We start from the raw sequence: 7,409 nt of genomic DNA on the forward strand, positions 1-7,409 counted from the left end.
TAACATAAGCTGACAAAGAAATGAAAGGTACGCACCTGACACATCGGGTGGCTCACGCCTCCTCTGAAACCAACTGATACACCCTGCTCCTCGCCGCAGGCGCCTCTGCCTGGCCCTGACGGCCGTCGGTGATTCTTAAGGTTGCAGGGGCAGGTGCTATCACTTGTCCTGCTGAAAGCAAACTCGAACATTGGGCGTTAATGTGGCCCCTCTGACTGCAATGGAAACATATCAGGTCTGATCCCTGGGTGGTGGTAGCAGTACAATCCCTGCTAAAATGACCGATATGACTGCACTTGAAGCGGCTTGAATCACCACCATTGCCGCTCCTACACGTACACTCATGTGTCCTGCCACACTTGCCACAACGGTCCCGGTCCTGATGACTTCTCGACCTAGAATCCGATGTCTTGGGCCTCTTGCCCGGACCCATAGATACCTGAACCTATGCCAACTTCCTCTTCTTTTCTATCTCTAGATCAATCTCTCTCTCTCTCTGGATCGAGTGGTCATATCTTCCAGTGTCTTGCAGCTGGACCGACTCACAAACTGACTGATATCGATCCTCAATATCTCATGATACCGATCCTTCTTCATCTCCTCGTCCGCCACATACTGCAGAACCAGAAGGGCTCTTTTCCTGAACTTGGTGGTGATCTCCGCCACTGTCTCTATAGTCTGCCGCAAGTCCTGGAACTCCCTTGCTAACAGTTGCACCTCAATCACTGGTGCAAACTCGGCCTTGAACCTGGCTGAGAAATCACTCCATGTCATCGCGTCCAACGCGGAATCATCCCTCATAGCATGTCCAACCTCTTCCCACCAATCACGCGCTCTGTCCTTCAAAAGATAGGAGGCTAGTCTGACCTTGTCCCCCTCGGGACACTGGCTAGAACGAAAGGCGTTGGCGACATCATCCAACCATCTGTTGCTAGAAATGGGGTCCCTAGCCCCTTGATAATCTGGAGCTCCTCAAGCTCTGAACTCTCGAAATGTCAATGTATGCGCTCCCATCATGGTCATCATCTTAGTACAGAAGGATCCCAGCCTCTCATCCAAAATCTCCAGTATGCCCTCCTTGATCGTACCAAAGATCATCGGGGTCTGGTCTAGAATACTACACGTAATCTCAGCTGATACAAACTCCCTCATCCGCTCCTCGAGCTGCTCGACCCCTGAACTCGAGTCTTATCCCTCTCTAGCGCCTGATCCACCCACCAGTCTCTCACGCAACGTCACCATGCTGAAAACATGCCATAACAACCATAATAATACACATCACTATCGAGGGATCACACACGCACTACAAGTTCTCTGGTTTTATCTCGCCCCTCTTGAATCGAGTACGAATCCTTTGCTTTCAGTAGTACGAGCCCATACTACCTTCCACATTTATCCATACTTTCCTCAAGAGTTGCCTCGACTCCACCAAATCCCTTTCACTACCACTACTGATCCCAACACTAAACTCATCCTAGGCTTACCCTAGGGAAAACTCCAACCCAAACCCAGTCCTTAGTTACTGAAGGTATCTTCATAATGCCAATTAGCCATTACTTGAATACCATCACATGTGACGAGGCTCATATAATCCTTCGAGTAAAGGACTCGTCCCTACAACGGTTGGACTCAAACAAGAGCTGTGCATGAGGGCCAAATCCAACATTCTGAGATTATTCAACCCTAATCACATGTGACTTGAACTATTCACCTAATGGCTAACTCCCATCACTCAGAGTCCCACAAAGCACAAAGCAAGTAGCATTCAGAAAAAAAGGAAAATCTAACCATAACATAAGCAAGAAATCATATTCACATATCAAGAATCTGCACTAGCATGTGATATAAGCTCATATAATCAAGCATAACCTAATCAGGCTATCCTACCACTGTCTAACCAACACTAACATGCAGCTAAAAAAACACATATAACAGGGATATAAGGCATCCTTCCGAGATTCTCAGCCCTAAATTTAGCATGTTGATCACATAATCATATCATAACATCAACTTGTATGGGTAATTTGGGAGAACTTACTTGAGCTCAGCTGATTGCATGCACCACACCCTTTTCTCTTTTCAAAACTCTTCTCCTTTTCTCAAAAGACGTTTTTATAAAAATGATTTTCTTTTGAAAATTTTCTATAACATCCAGAATTTCAGGTATTATATTTATTCGTTGAATTTCAAGTTTTGTGGAAGAACTCGGCGAGTTGATGCGTAGACTCGCCGAGTAGAGACGCGAATCATTATCCGGGTGGATGGCTGGACTCAGCGAGTCGCCCCAAGGACTCGGCGAATCCATGCTGTTTAATGAAACCCTAATTCCTCGGGTTTGGGGCCTATTTAAAAGGCCTTATGGTCGTCATTTGCGGCTACCATACCCCAGAGAGAAACCCTAAGTGAGCTAGAGCGTTTGTGAGAGGAAAGGAGTCATTTCTTGATCATTGTTGGTTTTTTTGCAAATAGAAGAGGACCAAGACAAGAGGAGGCTGAAGAGGGTGCTAATCCAGTGATTCCAGGGCTCAGAGACTTCATTTTGAGGTATTCATTCGACCCTTCTTCAGTTTATGGTGTAATTCTTAGAGTTAGGGCTTTTTAACCCCTTTAGAGGATGGTTATATGGAGTAATTGGTCCCTTCTCGTGTTGGTGCTGTAGATATGGACCCAAAGAGGTCCAGAGACCCTTTTCCCTTGAGCTTTATGGGTGTTAATGGAGGTTATGAGCTTAGGATGTCATTTTAGAGGCCATATCTTCAAATAAGGCCTTTGAGCCTTTGCATGAACACCAAGCTGTTAGCTTTACGTGATTATAATGCTTTGGGAAGCTAGATCTATGGTTTAGAGGAGCGGATCTGACCTCAAGAGGCCAGTTCAGCTTGAGCATGGCATGGACTCGCCGAGTCCAATAGCCGACTCGACTAGTAGGACGAGGGTTTTCTCGATAATCACACAGTTGGTGAATCACTGAGTAGGGGAAGCGACTCGGTGAGTCAGAGGGAATCTAGAGGACAGAGTGCATGATGGTACTCGCCGAGCCAGGAGCCGACCTCGGCGAGTTGGGTCGGGACATTTCACAGATTGTGATCCGTGATGATTTTGCAGAGTGGAGGTTGACTCAGTGAGTCGAATGAGGACTAGGAGAGTGAGGAACACGTGTGGACTCACCGAGTCACAGTTGTGCACTCGACGAGTTTGGTCAAGGTTGACCATTGACTTCGTTGACTTTTAGGGTTAGTCAATGTTTGGACCTTAGAGTCATCGGAAGGGTAGGATAGTCTTTTACCCTTCCTAGAGGATGTATAGAGAGAAAGAGATTAGCCTAGCCCTGAGGGTTGTATTAATTAGAGTATTTATTTCATGTGATTAGGCAGGGGGAAGACCAGAGTTTACCGAGTCAGAGATTTACTGAGATATCCGAGGTGAGTCTTCTCACTATACTTTACCTTGAGTAGGTAACTGGAGTTATGTGATACAGTGTTTGTATGCTATATATGTGTTATGTGTTGCACTGCATTATTCTATGTGATTTATGCTGTGGATGTTTACAGAGTTAGAACCTGAGGGTTCACAGAGTTTGGGTGCACGGACCCACAAAGTTATAGTCTCGAGTGGCTAATATGTGTTATATGTGGTATTTTGGGGAACTCACTAAGCTTTGTGCTTACAATGTTTTATGTCATGTGTTTCAGGTACTAGTGAGGATCTCGGAAAGGCGCCGGCTTGATCAGTACACACATGGGATTTTTATGTTATGAGATCTTGGGATTGATATATGTTATGAATTGAGTTTTAAACAATGATGTTTTTATGAATAATGAATGAATTATGCTTTTATAAAATGCGAAAAATTGTTTTGGAAATTTACTGTGTTACAAGTTGGTATCAGAGCCTTGGTTTGAGGGATTCGAGTACACCTTCGGGCGTATTTGAACTCAAACTGAGGATTTGATAAATATTTTCAAAAGAGAACCAAGTTTTCTAAAAAGAGTAAAAGATTTTTGGAAAACGCAGAGCAGAGTCGTGTGTACGATCAGTCAGCGCCCGAACGGTGATTTCCCAAAATACCCTTATATTATATGTTTATGAGATTGATATGATGTATTCTCGTGCTAGAGTGGGCTACGTATTCCTATTAGGACTAGAGTGGCCTGATTTGTGATGCCTTAGCCTAGGTGGAGGTGAGTTGCTATGAGATGCTTGAGAGTGAGTAGGTAGCAGTGAGGAGCTTATGAGAGATCTGTTAGAGAGTGGATTATGCATAATAGAGTACTTGGGACTTGGGGTCCCAGGAGGAGGACTTGGGGTGTATACTGATACGGTGTGGACGGTAGTATTGGGCCCGTACTACTGAAAACACCGGGGCGGTGTACAGTTCAAGTAAGAATCTTCGGGATGCTAGGGATCAAGGAGGGATGAGTTATCGAGTGCGAGTATGCTCGAGTGAGTTTCTGATATGTGCATAATTAGTTAGTTATTTAGCATACATTTTTATTCATTTTTAACTAATTATGTGAATAATATGGACAAAAGGTACTTAATATTGTTTAAATTTTGTTTCCAGTCCAAAAGACATGCTTGGGAGTGAAAGGGAACAAGGGAAAGCAATTGAAGGCCAAAGAGTGAAGATTGAGGGACAAAAGTTCAACTACTCGGCGAGTAAATGAGTCTACTCGGCGAGTCCAGCTGAATATTCCAGAAGATAGCCACGACTCCTGATTTAAGACGGATAACAACAAGTCTACTCGGCGAGTTGGGTCTGCTACTCGCCGAGTACACCCTGTTTTGAGATATCTATAAAAACCAAGCCTTTATCCAATGGGACTACTTTTCTGGCAATTTTTGAAGATCCTTCTGCGATTGAGAACCCTGGAAGACACTGAGGAATTCTAATCTTCAACATTTTGAAGAATTGAAGCAACTAGGTTAATCATTCCACTTAGCTTTAGGATTTGAGTATGTCTAATCTAGTTAAACTTGTTTTTGTGTGTGATTTTACTTCAACTATGAGCTAATTTTGTTTTTGTTTCTGTTTGGGGAATACCAAGGAACTCCTATGGTTTAATTCTTAGTTTTTGATTAATTGTTTATTGGTGATCTATTAAATTAAGTTTGTTAAAGACCCTTATGCATTAATCACGATTATTTTCTGTTAATTGGAAGACAATTAAGCTGCATGAACATCTCTTAGTTGTTAACCTCATATGTCTATGTGAACACTAATTCATATGCTTAGGAATAATGATTATGAAACTAAGATTAATAAGACAATAATTAGATTAATGTGTGAGCTTGTTTGAGAAACCATCAAACAAGAGGTTAATTGAATCACTAAATTGATTAACTACACCAAACTTATTTAATCCAAATCATTAATCTAGGGAATTAATTAGTTTAAACACTTTATCACCGCTTACATTAGTTAATTGTCTAAGGGTTAGGAGTAATGAACATGAACCTAACCACTATAATTGGTAGCCAATAACAATTAATCTATCATAAATACAAATAACCATAGGAGTGAATTGGTTGAACCTAAATAGAAACATCTTTATCAAATTTGGTGAATTAATTGTTTACTTTAGTTATTTAATTAATTAAGTGTTTATGGTGTGCTTAAGTTTCTAGTCTTGTAAAACTAGAAGAAAACCTTTTACTTTCATTAATTGTTTTAGTTAAAATTAGTTATTAGTTTAATTTTCCGTTCCCTGAGTTCGATACCTTACTTACTAAACTATACCACTAAAAGACAGGTTCACTGCCTTTGTGTGCTAAATTTATTAATAAAAAGTAGGGATAAAACAAGTGCATTTTACACACATCAAGTTTTTGGCGCCGTTTCCGGGGAACAGTTCTAAATAATTAATCTAATTCCTAATTTTTTCGATCCTTTGTGTGAGTTTACTTGCATAAAGTTACTTTATTGCAATTTAGTAGTTAGTAATTAGGTTTTAGTATCTGTTTTAGTTTTGATATTAAGCTTATAATTTTTTTTCAAAAACACACTGGTACTCGCCGAGTGCAGTCGCACCTACTCGGCGAGTACAAGCGTATTCAGCAGTTAATTTTCGATTTTTTTAGTACATTTTTTTTGTTCTTTTTACGCTTTTATTCTGTTTATTTCAGGACTTTCATGACCAGAGGAGCAAACACCCCGCTGGTACCCCGTTTGAAGATCCCGAATCCGCATTAAAAAGGAACAAAGGAAAGGACGTGGAGAGCTCGAGTACACCAAAGAAGTCACCTTTGTCCAATTTGAAGACTGTTTTTGGGAAAAAGAAGAGTAGCAAATCAGGAGCATCTAGTGCCTCTTTGACAATCGAGGACCCAATTCAAGATGATATTGAGTACGAGACCGAGGAAGAAGAGGAACCTACATACGAGCACGACACCGATTCCGAGGAAGAGTTAGCTATCACAATGGCTAACATTGATGAAATCCCCATGGGAGAATGGAAGAAGAGGATGTGTGACGACACTGGCCCGGGACTTGTGCAACCCGCAATTCCCGCGACTGCTACCTTCAAGCTAAAGGGTCATATCCTAGCCTTACTTAAAGAAATACCTTTTTATGGAAAAGACCATGAAGATGCCTACAAGCATTTGGACGAAGTCAATGATGTAGCTGATTACTTCAATGTTCCAAATGTGCCCCACGAGACTCAGCTACTTCGTATGCTCCCGGTGACATTCAAAGGTGCTGCAAAAGACTGGCTCAAGTCACTTCCCCCCGGATCAGTCACCACTTGGGCCAAGATGAAAGAAGAATTCATTGATCACTTTTGCCTACCTTCCAAGATAGCCAAGTTGAAGAAGGCCATTGCTAACTTTGAACAACAAGCTGGAGAGTCGCTATACGAAGCATGGGAGAGGTACAAGAGCTTACTAAGAAACTGCCTACACCATGACCTAAACAGCCAGCAAGAAGTATCCATCTTCTATGATGGAGTTAATGTCACAACCAGGCAGTTACTAGACTCGCAAGGCCCGCTCACAAAGAAGCCGCCCCCGGTGATCAAAGAATTGATTGAAGAATTCTCTAAACACTCTAGAGAATACCACAACCCTAGACATGATGTCACTAGGGGAGCCGCTTATGCAGCTACTGAAGACTTATCCGCGGTCATGGCTATGCTAAAAACCAAGGATAGGAGGATGGATAAGATGGATCAAACAATCCATGCTATTCGGGTGGGTTGTGAAAACTGCAATGGGCCTCACCTCACTAGAGACTGTGATTTAGATGAGAATGGCAACAAGAAGGCGCAAGTGTGTTACTCAAGTGGAGACCGATATGATGAAGACTGGCGCAACCAAAAGAAAGATTGGCTCCCTTATGAAGAGTACAAGAAAGCCAAGGAGGAAAGGTTTAGGCAAAAAGGGAGAGGGTTCTACCAAAAGGAGGAGCC

The 7,409-nt window shown here is 42.3% G+C and overlaps 1 non-coding gene across 1 annotated transcript; it reads right to left on the bottom strand.

Annotated features, from left to right (window-relative positions):
• Positions 1-6,804: 6,804 nt before the first annotated feature.
• Positions 6,805-6,911, bottom strand: LOC145077548 (small nucleolar RNA R71). The gene has a single exon (XR_013693290.1). It is a non-coding gene; the product is annotated as a small nucleolar RNA R71 (small nucleolar RNA).
• Positions 6,912-7,409: the final 498 nt, after the last annotated feature.

This window comes from Lactuca serriola, chromosome 9, assembly GCF_051521515.1.
Source record: "Lactuca serriola cultivar US96UC23 chromosome 9, Lser_US96UC23_V15, whole genome shotgun sequence".
NCBI lineage: Eukaryota > Viridiplantae > Streptophyta > Magnoliopsida > Asterales > Asteraceae > Lactuca > Lactuca serriola.